The following is a 15,732-nucleotide window of genomic DNA, read 5'->3' on the forward strand; positions in this document are numbered from 1 at the left end:
ATGTTCAAATAATTGTAAGGAAACCAATGTGGATTTGTAAAACTAAAATACATCGTTAGATGAAGGATAGAAAGCCATTTCAAGGTGAGAGTGTTAACAGTGCCAGTACTGAAAAGAAGTCAAATATAATTCGGATAAACATTAACAGTCAAGAATTCAAACTTAACCTTTATGAAAACAACGTCCAGGGAATGATAGAACCAGAGACCAGAATTAAGTGAGCAGAGGGCATATAGAAAGCAATGAAGTAGAACCCTGAATTTCAGCGGATTTTTCCAAAATTAGTAATTATTTCTCAAAATCACATGCTGGTAACCCCAGCACTGAGGAACTGAACTCTGTGAGTTCAAAGCCAGCCAGGGCTACAGAATGAGACCTTGTCTTCAAAAACCAAAACAAATGGTCACAACCTTGCAATACCTGCTCTTTCCATTATTTTTATAAAGAAACTGAGGTTTAGTCAAGAAATCAAGTCATAGAACTGACAGTGGCAGGGCCAGGGTTTGAAAGGAAGTCTGTCTGGCCCCCAGGCCTTTTCTCTCACAGCTGCTCAGAGTTGTTTCAAGTGTTGGTTAGAGGAGGAGGAGGGGGAGGAGGGGAAGGAGGAGGGAGAGGGGGAGGAGGGGGAAAAAGAGGAGAAGGGGGGAGAGGGGGAGGAGGAGGAGAAGGGGGAGGGGGAAGGAGAAGGGATTGTTATTAGAGTGGAGAGAAACGGGAGCGGGAAGGACACCCTCTGTGACACATCCGCCCACAGCCCGCTTTCCTGAGAACATTCCGTAGTCACAGAATAAAAGAATATAGAACATTCTGGAAGGTCTTGCCATCTTAGCCACTGTGCATGGACGAGAGTGGGCAACCAGAGGACGGTACTAATTAGACTTGAGCTAAAGGCTACTAGCACTCTTGGCCAGATACAGGAACCAAGGATAATTAAAATGGGCCCAGATAGCCATATTTGTCAGATCACTTGGAGAGGCGGGGGTGAGTGGGCACGGAGTACAGAGAAAGCAAAGATGAAGGCGGGCAGCCAGGTGGCACCATAGAGAGAAAGGGACGAAGCGGGAGAGAAGAGCTGACGCCACACCTCCGCTGACGCCACACCTCCGCTGACGCCACACCTCTGCTGCTGCCAGCCGCATCTATACCTCTTTGTTTTCGGGTAGTAGTGCTAGCAAAACGGTCTGAACTGAGAAGGAAGATGTGGCTTTAGTCACGCTGGGGAGGATTTGATGGAGGGTTACCTGCTGTCGCACGGCTCTGGGCTTGCTTTCCATTAGTCACTGGATATATGCCACTTACCCACTCGAGGACTCTGACTTGGCTTAATAAAATAACAGTCGCCCAGGGCCAGTGAATGGCTCAGTGAGTAAGTAAACTTGCAGCACAAACCCGGTGACCTGAGTTAGACCCTCAGAACCCACACAGAGGTAGGAGTCCACAAAGCTGTCCCTTGACCACCACACCTGTGCCAGGCACTTGAAACCACATGCACACACCACCACCACCACCACCACCACCACCATCACCTCCACCTCCACCCACCACCACCACCACCACCTCCACCCATCACCACCACCACCACCACCACCACCAATAATAATAATGATTGTGGGAGTGTCCTGAGAAAAGACTCCTTGACCCCTCTGCTCAGATGGTTTCCTTGTTCTCTGAACTAGGAGAAACTCAGAACACTGCTTTTTTCTTTTTCAGGGCAGGGGCTGGAACCCAAGGTCCTTCCCATACTAGGCAAGTGCTTTTCTACTGAGCTACATCCCAAGCCCCTGGTTTCTCCAGATAAGGGTTCACTGTGTAACTCAAGCTGGTCTTGATCTCACCATGTAGTGAGAAATGGCCTCGAATTTTCCATCCTCCTGCTTCTACCTTTCAAGTGCTGGATTATGTCTAAATGAAATTTTTTGTTTGTTTGTTTGTTTGTTTTTGGAGACAGGGTTTCTCTGTGTAGTTTTGGAGCCTGTCCTGGATCTCACTCTGTAGACCAGGCTGGCCTTGAACTCACAGAGATTCACCTAGCTCTGCCTTCCTAGTGCTGGGATTAAAGGTGTGCACCACCACTGCCCTTGCGTCCAAATGAAATTTTTAAAAAATGATAGAGCAGCAAGCTGCAAGAGAGAGGGAGGTTGTGGGTTCTGAAAGCCTTCCTCTCAGGAATTCCCTTTCCTTAACAAGATCCAATCAGAGTTCCCAACCAACTTGAAACTGCTGCCCTGAGCCCCACCCCAGAGCTTGTTAGTCTTTGGGGGATGAAGGCTTTGAATTGTTCAGTTTGGAGAACATGAGTTTTCTTGTGACTGCCAGCCTTGGAGGGAACAATGGGAGGAGGGGAGGGCCAAATTCTGGTGCCAAACCTTTATGGTAAAGGGTTGGCTTAGGGCCTTGGGTCATTCAGTCATCACCACAGCTCTCCAGTGGTCTCACGTCTATAAATCTGTTGACTAGAGGAGTGATGATAAGATTCTAAATTTAAGTCAGGCGGTGGTGGGGTTCGCCTTTAATCCCAGCACTTGGGAGGCAGAGCCAGGTGGATCTCTGTGAGTTCGAGGCCAGCCTGGTCTACAGAGCGAGATCCAGGACAGGTACCAAAACTACACAGAGAAACCCTGTCTCGAAAAACCAAGAAAAAAAAGATTCTGAACAGATATTAATGCAGTCTTATACTTTATCATCTGCTTGCTTCTGTGTGTGTGTGTGTCTGTATGCATGTGTACATGGTGTGGGTGTACATGGACTGGCATGTATAGAGAGACCAGAGGTCAATATCTAGCATCTTCCTCTACCAATCTCCACAGTGTTTTCTGAGGCTGAGGCCCAGTCCCTCACTGAACCTGGAGCTCACTGATTTGACTAGAATGGCTGGCCAGGAAGCCACATGGATCTTCTGGTCTCTGACTCCCCAGGTCTGGAACTACTGGTGCACACCACCATGCCCAGCTTTTTACATGGGTTTGGAGGATCAAACTAAGGTCCTTGTGCTTATGACAAGCACATGACTTACTGATTGAACCATCTCCCCAACCTTAATTGCTTTAACATATTATGGGGACATGGCCCATCCTACAGTATGTTAGAGGTACATCCTCATCACAAAAATTTTCATTTGTCAGATCCTTTCAAGAACACAGTGGCGGTAGAGTTTTTGGCAAAGGACTAATAATGCAATGCAGAGGATGAACTCTCCAATGGAATTTGACACCAAGGCTGTCTCTCCGATGCATTTTTGCCCTCGGCTAGCAGTTCCTGCACATGAGATCACATTCTCTGAATACCAAGCATCCAGTGTCCAAGCTGATGTGTGCAACTTTGCTGATGTAGATTTAAATGCTACGATGCATTACAAAGTGCTACATATCACCCCAGGTTGTATTCGCCTCTATCATGGTTTAGGCTGATGGGCTACAACATAACAGGATGTGGCAAGCTGGGAGATGTATAACACCGCGCTACGTGTCCTGCCTGCAAAGCGTGCTCTCAATGGGAACAGCACATCACTGCAGCATGCCCTACTCTCCACTGATGCCACAGCTGCCAGAGGAAGAGTCAGCTTGGTTAGGTAAAGGGCTCTCTCAATACCTCAGAAGCCACTGCTCAGTTCTAAGTTACATTCTTTCAGCAACTGTTTTCAAAAACCCAATTCTATCAGCAATTGCTTTCAAAATGTGAAGGCCATCAGCTTCAACCTAAAGTCACCTCAGGGAAGAGATGAGCCTGGAATTGCATGTCTGTGGTTAGAAATGAGGTTGCTTGAGATCTGGGCATTTGCCTTGACTTTTGAAGGCTCTCGTGAGGGCACTGTCCTGCACACTCCTGCAGGTACAGGCTGGGTTTTATTTCACTCTATCTATGGTCAAGATGCCAAGAACCTTCCACAAGCCATTAGCCCAGGAGGTACCTTCTGATACATGAGTGAAGGCCACCGTTCTTTCTGCCATCTGCCTGTGAAGCTGCGTCCTGACAGCAGCTAATTACTATGCAGGGAGATCTGTTCCCAGTCATTTGAGAAGATTGACAACCAGTGTCTTCCTGGATCTCCTTGGTCAGGTCACCTCTTTCTTGTTCATTGCCGTTCCTCTGTTTGGGTTCACCTTCAGAGATACATACTCAGAAAACGAAGGGGATATGGAAACTTCCATGCTATCTAAATCTCCCAGTCACCAAAGGAAAGACCAGAGTGTGTATACCCATGACAGGAAGGGGAGGCTACCGGTGCTAACGGGGGAAAAAAAAATCACTGAATAAACCAGGCATTAATGTTTAAAACAATGGATTTCTTAGCCAGATAAGGTGGTCCATACTTGGAATTCTTGTAGCCAAGGATGGAGGCAGGAGGACCGAAGATCTGTGGGCAGCCTGAGCCACATAAAGAAACCCTGTCACCAAAACCCAAAGGCTGAGGATCTAGGTATATAGTACAGAGTTCACTTGGCATGAGTAAGTACCTGGTTGTATTACTAACACACTGCAAAACAAGGCTTTATCAACCATAAAAGTAATGTTTATTAAAGAAAAAAATGAAATTCTTAAAGTAGGAAACTAGTGTAACTTATCACTAAGTGATAGTCACTATGTATTTCTTCCAATTTCTGTAACAGTCATAAATATGAATCAAGTGTTCTGGGATTGTATGTATATGTGTAAAATGTGTGCCCTTCTTTTTCCTACTTAATGTAATGTTTCTAAGTGATTTTTTTTGGATAAAGTATTAGCATAGGAATTTCTGGTTCAGAGGACAGTTTTAAAATCCTGACACATATGGCCAAGTCATAAGCAGATTATCTTGCTTTTCAATCTTTTGGGGAACTCTCAGGCCAGTGCACACAATTCATCATCTTCCCTGAGAAGGACACAGGCACATTAAAGGAACTAGCATGGAGTGGCTGACAACCAAAAGAACTATTCTTGTTTTGTTCACCTGGTCACCAAGACAGTAAATTTCCATGTTCAAGTTCTGTTTCCATCTGTATAAGATGAACTTGAAATTTTACAGGATTCTTAAGATCTTGTTGAAATGTTGCAAGGCACTCAGAGTAAGTCCCCAGGCTTCTTTACATGTAGTCTTTATTATCCTTGGCCTTCCACCAAAGCAGGTTGAGTGCACTTTCTGCTACTATAACAAAATACTTGAGGCTGTACTTTGTACTTGAGCATGAAGAAATGAGGTTTACACAGCTTACAGTTTTTAGAGGCTGAGAGTCTATAAAGTGTTACACTGGCTTTGGTGACGGCCTGAGCTAAGTTATGTCACAGTAGCTGGTGCCACATGGTAGGAGTACGAGGGCAGAAGAGGACATATCATGGGAAGCAGTCAGGCTTGTTCAAACAATACTCCCCTGAGAAATAAGTAACTCAGGGATCCTACAAGACTTATCCCAGTCCTTTCCAAGTACATACCTCCAGAAACCTAAAGGCCTTCTACAAGACCCCACCCATTGAAGGTCCTACTCAATACCACTGCCTGGAGGACCAAGCCTTCAACACACAAATCCCTGGGGACTGTCTTAGTTGGGGTCACTGTTGCTGTGATGACGCACCATGACCAAAGCAAGTCGAGGAAGAAAGGGTTTATTTGGCTTGTGCTTCCACAACATTGGTCCTCACTAAAGGAAATCAGGACAGGAACTCAAGCAGGGCAGGCACCCAGAGGCAGGAGCTGATGCAGAGGCCATGTGGAAGGGTACTGCTCACTGGCTTGCTCCCCATGGCTTGCTTAGCCTGCTTTCTTATAGAACCCAGGACCGCCAGCCCAGGGATGACACCACCCACCATGGGCTGGGCCCTCCCACACTGATCACTAAGAAAATGCTCTACAGTCTTGCCTACAGCTGGACCTTATGGAGGCATTTTCTCAGTTGAGGTTCTGTCTTTTCAGATGACTCTAGCCTGTGTCGAGTTGACGATGTAAGACCAGCCAGCACAGGGGCAAAGCACAAACAACCGGAGCATGTGCCTTTCTTTGTACATCATGCACATTCTGTCTACTGCTGAGACAGGGAAATCTCCACAAGCCTGGAGGCACAGGCCTGTGATTCCATCTGCCAGAGAGGCTGGGACAGGAGCAGCACAAGTTCAAGGCCAGCCTGGGCAACTTGGTGAGACTCTGTTTCAAAACACAAAGTAAAACAACCACAAACAGGGCTGGGGTATAGCACAATGGTAAAACACTTTTCTAGTAATCTGTGACACCCTAGGTTCAATCCCCAGCATCCTAAGAACCAAACAATAATAATAATAAAAAAAGTGACATGTGCTTTTCAATCCAGCACTGGGGAGGCAGAGACAGGCAAATCCGCTGGCCAACCAGCTTAGCCCAATTGGTAATGCTGAGGTCCCAGTGTGAGCACTTGTCTCTGAAAACAAAGTGGACAGCAACAGAGAGTCAATGCCTGAAGTTAACCACACAGCTGCACACACACACACACACACACACACACACACACACACACACACACACCTGCCCCATTTCAATCAATTTAAGTTTAAATAGCCACATGTGGCTTATGGCTACTGCAGTGAGTGAGTTTAGAGAAAAACTTTACCCTTAAATATTTGGGGGGCATTAAAGAGAAATTCACTAAATGGAAAAGGAGCCAGTATTTTTCCCTCATCAGTCACCTCTCACTCACTTCTGCTCCAGATCATGGGAACCGCCCCCCCCCCCCAAACACTCATGTGTTACATGTATAAAAATCCATTTTCCCCGTCTTACTAGCTACATTTTTAGTTCCAAAATGGCACATATGTCTGCACTGGACACTGGTGTGCTTAAAGAAAGTTCTGTATTGTCTTGCCTAAAATTTTCCTCGGATGGAGAATAGTCATAATGCTGAGATTCTGCAGCTTCTGCCAGAACCTCGTCAGGGAGACACTTCTTTGATGTCTCTGGGTTTCTTGTTTATGTGAATTTTTCATTCTATATTCTAATGCATACATCTTTGCTTTAATGTGAAAATGGCTTTAATACAGAGAGTTGAATAAAACAGACAAACTGGGAAGTTGTTTGGTAGGGTGCTATGGTTTTTCATGATGCAGCTGGAAGAATATAGCTTTTTAAGAACACTGAGAATATTGCTCATCGCTGTCTGTTACCAGTGACAAGTTTTTCTGCCTTGCCACCAACTGCAGAGGGAAATGCCTTCTGGAATGAAATGATTCATAATTAGGCCCCGGGAGTGATAGATGTGCCAGTTCCCAGGACCTCCCCTTGCACACTGCGAGGCCTCATGAAGTACAGGCAACAGTGAGGGTCATTTCATCAGGTCTGCCATTTTTTATCTATGACAACACGGTTAGCTGAGTCAACCTGGATTGAATTTGCTAACCAGGTAAGACAACCCATACTCAGACAGGGCATCTCTGAGGATCCAGCCTCCTCAGGGAGCTGTCTTTAAGCCCAGTGCTGAAGTTTGTTTGCTCAAGGTCAGAAGTTTTCAAAGTCACTTGGCAAACTTCTGGAAAAGTATGGGACAGGAGGGCTCTTACGCTGGGTCCTACAACTTCTCTGCAGCTCTAAAATGTTGGAAAGAATTAGATCAAATATCCATGTAATCTTCTCCCATTTTAGAATGTAGAGCATCAGCATTTGTGCTTAAAATTCCTCCTTCTGTATCGAGGTCTGCTTCTCCTTTGTGTTCAGAAGAGGTAGGAATGGCTAACTTCTGTTCTTGAACAAAGCGTGAAAACCACTCACAATTTTGAAAATCTTTATGGATGTAATATGCAGGCTTTAGACTGTGCTAAATTCTCTCTCTCTCTCTCTCTCTCTCTCTCTCTCTCTCTCTCTCTCTCTACCTCCCTCTTTGGTGCTATTTTCCAACTCAAATCACCCTTTCTTTCTAGTTCCCAGAACTTTTCTAATTTATCCACACCCATCTGAGAGGAGATATGCTGAATAAAACAAGGTCCCAAGCAGTGCTACAGAGTTTAATGCAACTAAAACTGGACTGTGGCCATCTCATTTCAACTGGCCTGTTGGTTTCCTTCTAACCTGAGGCCCAACACCTGTGTTCTTCTTGCCTTCACCAGTGATCATGCCCCTCTATTAAGACTCTCTCAGCATTCAACTGTTACAAATATATCATCTATAGGAATTGCTATTGCAAATATTTGTTTCAATTAATTAGCAATGGCCTTATGATGAAGCCTGACTGCATTTCTCTATTGTAACCATGTGGTAGCACTAGCCCTGGGGTGATACACAGCCCGACAACATTCCTTAATGATCCTCTTAATTACACAGTTGGGGTAACCATTCTGTCTAAAAAATCTGCTTCGTAATTACAAAATCACCAGCCCAGCCAGCCGTGTTGACCCATCAATCGCTTGCATTCCACTGTGTCCTGAAAATGTGTTCTGTCTTCTCTCCAAATGACAGGGAAGCTTTGGAAACTGGTGAGTGTGGGATGCAGCTGCTCTGGTTATGGGGACGTCTCGGCCTCTCTCTGCCTAGGGCTGTTCGACCACTGGGCTTCTTCCTCTACCTCCCACCATCTTTTCCTCCACACAAGGGAATCCATTCCCTCTCTCAGATCCATCTACATAAAGCTTGTTTGTAGTCATTTAGCATAAGCCTGAAAAAGTAATTATAGTCCCTCAGGTTGACTGGCCTGGCTCCTTGGATGCAGAGTCTGCTGTTGAAATTGTCACTCAGCTTTTTCTCTTTTGCTAGCCAGCCAATATGTGTACGTGTGTGTGTGTGTGTGTGTGTGTGTGTGTGTGTGTGTGTGTGTGTAGACAGTGATGGCTTATGGGTAAGTAGGTATCCGCCATCATTCCTGGAGCCGTGGGAATGGTAGCTTCTAGCTCAGTGAGTGCAAGCTCAACACTTAAATGTTAGCAAATGACAGGCTGGTAAGTCCCCTGGTTCTCTACTATGTCACATATGCACACCTCAAAGGCTGGTTAACATGTTGTGATTGCTGTGTCCCCAAGGAAATCTTGGGATTCATGTTACATATGTCCAGTTTAAGTGTTACTCAGTGAAGATCCTTTTCTATATCACAGAACCACTGTTTGTGAATAAGAACTCCAAGTATCTTCTTGCGTGGTCTGTACACATTCTTCCTATATAGTGAAAATATCACAGCTCCTGTGTGGTCATATTTTGTTTGTACTCTAACAAATAAAGATTGCCCAAAGATCAGAGGGCAGAGCCAGCCACTAGTTAGCCATAGAGGCCAGGCAGTGGTGGCATACACCTTTAATCCCAACACTTGGGAGGAGGAAGCAGGAAGATCAGGAGTTCAAGGCCACCCTGGGCTACATCAGATTGAGCCAATCTAAAAGAGAAACAGAGCCAGGCAGTGGAGCCTCACACCTTTAATTCCAGCACTAGGGAGGTGGAGACAGGAAGTGATATGGCTGGGCAGAGAGAGGAGTATAAGGTGGGAGAAGACAGGAGCCCGACCCCTTCAGCCTGAGGATTTAATAGAGGTAAGAAGTCTCTTTAGTGGCTGGCTCCTTTACTGATCTTTCAGCATTTACCCCGATATCTGGCTCTGGGTTTTTATCATTTAAATCAATTAGGATTCATGTTACACTCCTGGTGTTCATTGTGAACTTGTGTCCCTCAAGCCCTCGATATAGCAGATCCTGAGAAGTACCTGTGTCACGGCCACTACCTCTTCTTATAGAGAAATTGCCTTCTATAGCCAAGGACATGGACTGGGAGCTTTTCTTTGTGTTGTGAGCTAAGGGGTTGAAATGAAGAGGGAAGCCTCAGGGTAATCGGAACTATCATTCACTGCTTATGGGGATGCAAACTGGTTTAATCACTTTGGATTAAATCTCTTGCAAGTTTGTCAGTCTCTTGCAAGTCTAAACATATTTTCATGTTACCTAGGAATCAGACTCTGGGGCATTTATCCAACTGATTTGAAGCTATGTTCACACAGAACCCTGCACATAAGTGATGACAGCAAGTTTATGCACAGTTGTCAAAAACCTGAATCAGCCCAGATGTCTTTCAATAGGGGAATGGATAAATATGCTCAGGTACATCCATAGTCTGGAATAATACTCAGGGATTAAAAAAATCACCTATCAAACCACAAAATACATGAAGGAAATTTAATGTTCCTGTGTGAAAAAAGCTAGTTGTAGTGATTAATAGTGATTATTAATTTTATGGAATCTAGGATCACTATGGAAACAAACTTCTGGGCATGTCTATGAGTGAGTTTCTAGACTAGTAACACTGAAGCAGGAAGACCCTCTCCAAATGTTGGTGGCACCATTCCACCGCCTGGGAGAAAGTGAGCTGAGCACCAGCATGCATCTATCTGTGCTTCCTGAATGCAGATGCAACGTGGCCACTGTTTCACACTCCAACCCCACCATGTTGGGCTGCACCTTCAAACTGTAAGCCCAAACAATCCTTCCCTTTCTCACATTGTTTTTGCCCCAATAAGGAGAAAAGAAACCAACACACAACTTTAAAAGTTCACGTATTTCATGATTCCAGTTATGCAACATTCTAGAAAAGGCAAAACAATACAGTCAGTAAGAAAATAGCCAGTGGAGATAAATAGGAGACACTCGATTTTCAAAGCAGGAAAGTCATTCTGTGTTATAACAGATGTGACACTGTGTGTGCCTCAAAAACTATAGGCCATTGCATCATAGAGTGAACCTTGATGAGCATAATTTTTGTTTTGTTGTTGTTAGGGTTTGCTTGTTTGTTTGTTTGTTTTTGAGACAGGGTTTCTCTACATAGCCCTGGCTGTCCTGCAACAGTCTCAGGAGCCCCAGACATGTTGCAGCCTCGGTGCAGCTGATTTTGAAGGGGCAATTAAAGCCTCCTGTGCTTTATGTGCTGTCCTCGTTGTGTTTAGTCGTGTCTCCTGAGGCCAGGTTTCATGATTTCAAGGATGGGCAAGACATGGTAGAGTATGATGACTTTGCTGAGTTTGAGGGTGGTTGGAAGAGTCTGTTACGGAATCTCCTTAGCAAGTGATAATCACTGAAGACGATGAAGACAAGAACACTGTGGAGGTAGAAGGGCAGGATAAAAACCAAGGAGGAGACTTTGAAGATGGAGATACTAAGAGTGAGCCATGTGATGATGAAGAACTTGAGGGTTGGGAAGACAAATCATATACTTCCTCTAGCAAAAATAAAGACCCAATAACAAGTGTTGATATTCTCGCACACCTCTAGAAGAGTCGGAAGAGTTATCTAGAAATTTTGATGTTAACTGGTCTGCTTGCCTATATCATGAACTACACCATTGGGGTTAAAATAACCATGGGTGATGAGCACAGGGGTACATGTGTGTTTGCTGTTGGCACTCATAAAGCTTTGGTGAAACTACAGGAAGAGATGCAGGAGGTGGTTAGTTTTGTAATGATAAACCTAAGTCTGGAGCAAAGTATGGACTGCCAGACTCTTTAGCCATCCTGTCAGAAGCAGAAGTCACAGAGGGAACAATGGGTACGAAGATGATTCACTTCCTTATACACTATGCTGACAAGATTGAATCCATCCATGGTTCAAAGATTATGCAAAGAGGAAGGTAACCTTTAAAACTCCCTGACATGAAGAGGGCACTACTGCTTACATTTAATGTGCCTGGCTCAGGTAACACTTTCTCAAAGACATGGAAGCTTTGCTGCCCTGGTGAACACTGGGACGCGTCCTATGGATAAAGCCAAAAACGTTCCGACTCAGCAGAGAAGGTAAACAAAATGCAGACAAGAACTGGGCAGGAGTGGAGGAGAACTTGGAGCTGACACAAGCACAGGGTCAGGAGGCTGCAGAGCCTCAGCATGGGAAGAAGGAAGGAGCCAAGAAAGAGTGGATCGTGAAGGAGAAGATCCTGAGACGCAGGGGAGGCTGGGGGAAGCTGCTTTGAAGAGAGAACAAAAGAAGCTGGAGAGGAAGCAAATGGAAATGAAACAAATCTATGTGAAATCCGTTGAAGCCACCCCAGAGATCGGAGCCTTCATGCCACGGTAAGCTCTGTGTCCACGGGAAATGGGGAAAGTGTGAGTCCGTTTCTCATCTTAGAGTTCACAGATTCCTAGTGACTAAGACATCCTTGCTTCACCCTCTTCTCTGGGTATGGAGCTTTACAAAGGTTGTAAATACATTGAAAGAACTACTTCAGTTATCTCCTCCCAGATAACCAAATGACTTTATACAAGGGATGGTATGTAAAGTATGTGTCGTTTAAAAATGTCTTTAGATTGTAACATGAATCATCAGTGCTTTGTTTGGTGTTTAACGAACAAAATTTCTAGAAAGGTTGTTCCTCTTTTGTTTAACCTGGGCAGTTGGAATAACCATGGAGACTAGCTCTAATTCAAGATCACACAAACATCCATCAGAACTGCACAATAAACACTGCTTGATTTTGTTCTTTTGTGTCCACATTAGACTTGTGGAAAAGGTGAAACCTAGAACATTGTATGTAATGAATTTCAGAGACTTAGAACATGGTACCGTACATATTTTGTATGTGGGAGGTGCTGATGGCAATATTACAGGAGGAAATCTATGGGTGTTGGGATACTGTATATTCATGGAAGATTCTAGGAACAATACTGAACCCTCTAAATTAAGAATGAAAATTATTATAGTAGGTGAAGATGGCAAACACTTTTTTAACTTTCTTTTCTTTTTTTTTTATTATTTTTTGTGTCTTTCACATCATGCATCCCAATCCCACCCATCTCCCCTCCCATTGAATCTGCCCTCTGCCCCTACAACCCCCCCAAAAAAATTAAGATAAAAAAGGAAAAAGGAAAAAAAAGGGGGGGGGATCTCATCATGGAAGCTGCAGTGTGACACAGTGAGTCACCCAGTAAACCCCTTTATCCATACATCTTTACATGCAGACGTTCATTGCAAAGAATCATTGGTTTGGTTCAAGGCCCTGGTCTCTGCTACACTATCATAGAGTAGGCACTGAGCCCTCACTGGGACTTTTCCTGGACATCTCGTTGCTGTCCTGTGTAGCCCTGGGTTTCCAGGACCTAACCCCCAACCTGTGCTTCAGAAGATCACAGATGGGATGGATGTTGGGGTGGGCCAATGCTTAACCCTGGTTCTGGGCCTGGGTAGTTGCAGGGTGGGTCAGTCCACCAGCTCTCCCCTGTCTTCCCCACCAGGGTGAGCTCTCCAGCATTGCCCTGGCTAGTTCACCCTTTGCAGCAATGAGCAAGGGGCGGGGCCAGTTCTTCTGCTTTCACATCCTCAAGGTCTGTTCATCCACACCTACACCATCAGGGCCAGCTCTACTGTGTTGCCCAGTCGAGGTATGGGGCCACTCTTGATAGCAAATCATTTTATTCTTTCTTATGGCACTAATAGAAGACCAGAGGGTGGGAAGAAAGTCACCTGGGGATTGATTCTCTAATGCCTCTGTGGCATGGCTATGGCCCGGTTATGACTGTTGTGTTATCTACAGGCAGCAGACGCCCTCTGGGAGGCCCCTTCGTAAGTGCTCTCCCCCCACTCTCATCCTCTCTCCCTTCCTCCTTCCCTCCCTCAGGCTTTCTGTAACTATCACCTGCTCTTGCTGCTTTGAGCCTAAGCTGGTAACTCTCACTGTCATGGATACTTTCCAATCCCACCATCCCTTGCTGGTTTATCCTAACACTTCCAATACTTTTGTGAGTAGAACTTCCAGTAAAATTATCCCTGTTCCCTCACTTGCACATGGCCTCTGTGTCCAGCTGTGGTCCAACTCAGGGTCTCAGGGCCTTTGTGATGGTTACTATTCTTTGTTACTAATCTTTGTTATCAGATTTGAAACCACCAGTGAAACAAACCTCTAGCTGTGTCTATGAGAGTGGTTTCAGAAGATTTAATTGAAGACAGAAGGCTTACCCTGGATTTGTACCATCAAAGGAGTGGGGTCCCAAATGGGATAAAAAGGAGAAAGCAAGCTGAGCACCAGTGTTTGCCTCTCCCTGCCTCCTGCCCACAGATGCCATGCGACCTTCCTCTTCACACTCGTACCGCAGTACCCTCCCTGAAGTGATGGGCTGCACTTCCAACTGCGTTCAAGTAGGTCGTCTCAACAAGCAAAGCAATGACTACAGCCTTTGCAAAGTGGCCGCCAGCCCTTGCTTCCACCTTTGACCTGCTGCTACAGCTCTGTGTGCTCACTAACCTATAGGCTACCATGTTTGTACAGGAGAGTCAAGAGAAGCTTGCCTCCCGGAGACATACTTGAAACTCACACTGACTGCCCTAGTGTCTGCAGACTCCAGAAGCAGATGGAGTGAGTTACTTGATCTTTCAATGTAGACCAATCATGGCCACCACTTGTACTACTTACCAGGTTCTTCATGTGAAAAAGAGAAATCCTGACACAGACCTACCCGACATCTCTCTGAAAGAATTGCCAGCAATAGCAAAAAAAATAAGTAAATAAATAAAGTAAAGCTGAATATGCAATAACACCGCTTTTATAATCTCTTCTCTTTATTATAATAGCAATTCAACATCCACATTGTTTGATGTTTTGTAGGAAGCTTCTATTTGGTGTGTTGCTTTTATAATTAAAAGGCTATAAAAGACAAAATTTTAGTGTTATATATGCTTATAATTGAAAAATATTTTAAAAATTTAAAGGAGAAAATAAAAAAGAAAATAAAAAAGAACAACAAGCAGGAGTATTGTAAGAACATGAATGTCCTTATTTTAAATAATAGCTCTATCACGTTTTTAGATTTATCCCTGTACCAGTCCCTTAGCTCCTCTGAGCCTCATTTGTCACAGTTAGAAAAAAGGGACATCAATGCCTCTTGCCATGTTTTGGCAAGACTTAGAGATAGCATAAGCAAATCCTTCAGCAGGACGCCTCATGCAGGGAGTGTATGACTGGGACAGGTCTGGATTTGAAACTCTGCTTTGTCAGTTTCAAACCGTTCAAAGCTTGGAAAGGGTAGAAAAGTCTCTCTCTGATAAAACAGGGGTGGAAAACCAGTCAGCTCCTTCCTAGGATTAGGCTGCCCGTTGATGACAAAAGAGCTCTCGAGGACGGTGAGCGGACACGGCAGACACACTGATGTGACGCCATTGCCTTCACCTTCCTGATTGTTTGAAACCTGTATCACCAACAGTGATCACCTGGAGAAGGGAGTCCACACCAAAGTGACCTGATCTGACATGGGGAGGGGACGTTTATGTATTCAGTGAGACTGGGGGAGACAACTGCCTCATTCAGGGTCCCCAAAGTGACGCCTTCAGAGGTATGTTTGCTTAGCCGGAACCTGTTAAAATGCAGCAGCAGTAGCTGAGGGACTCCCAAAGGGCACAGGGCTGGGGCCCTTCCCAACCCTAGCTCTCTCAGACTGAGGAATCTTGCTACCAATAAACAGTAGTGGTGACCTTAAGTTGGAAAGAAAAAAAAAAAGAAGCAAAAACAATTTGGAAGAAGGAGAGAGTAGAGGGAGAACAGGGTGACAGAGGAGGGTGCTGGCATGGACTACCCCCTCTCTCTTCTCTTCACCATGTGGGAAGGTTTGCCAGCTTTTCTCGTGTTTTGTTTATGTTTGCTTGATTAAGAAAATCACCCAAAGGGGCTGGAGAGATGGCTCAGCAGTTAAGAGCACTCGCTGTTATTCCAAAGAACCCGGGTTCAATTCCCAGCACCCACATGGCAGCTCACACCTGTCTGTCACTCCAGCTCCAGGGGATCTGGCACCCTCACACAGGCATACATTCAGGCAAAACATCAATGCACATAAAAAATAAATTTGAAACAAAAAA

The 15,732-nt window shown here is 45.0% G+C and overlaps 1 pseudogene; it reads left to right on the plus strand.

Annotated features, from left to right (window-relative positions):
• The first annotated feature begins 11,226 nt into the window (after nucleotides 1–11,226).
• LOC143272211 (PAT complex subunit CCDC47 pseudogene) lies at nucleotides 11,227–14,097 on the plus strand (annotated as a pseudogene).
• The last annotated feature ends 1,635 nt before the right edge of the window (nucleotides 14,098–15,732 follow it).

The sequence above is a fragment of the Peromyscus maniculatus genome, chromosome 3 (genome assembly GCF_049852395.1).
Source record: "Peromyscus maniculatus bairdii isolate BWxNUB_F1_BW_parent chromosome 3, HU_Pman_BW_mat_3.1, whole genome shotgun sequence".
Lineage (NCBI taxonomy): Eukaryota > Metazoa > Chordata > Mammalia > Rodentia > Cricetidae > Peromyscus > Peromyscus maniculatus.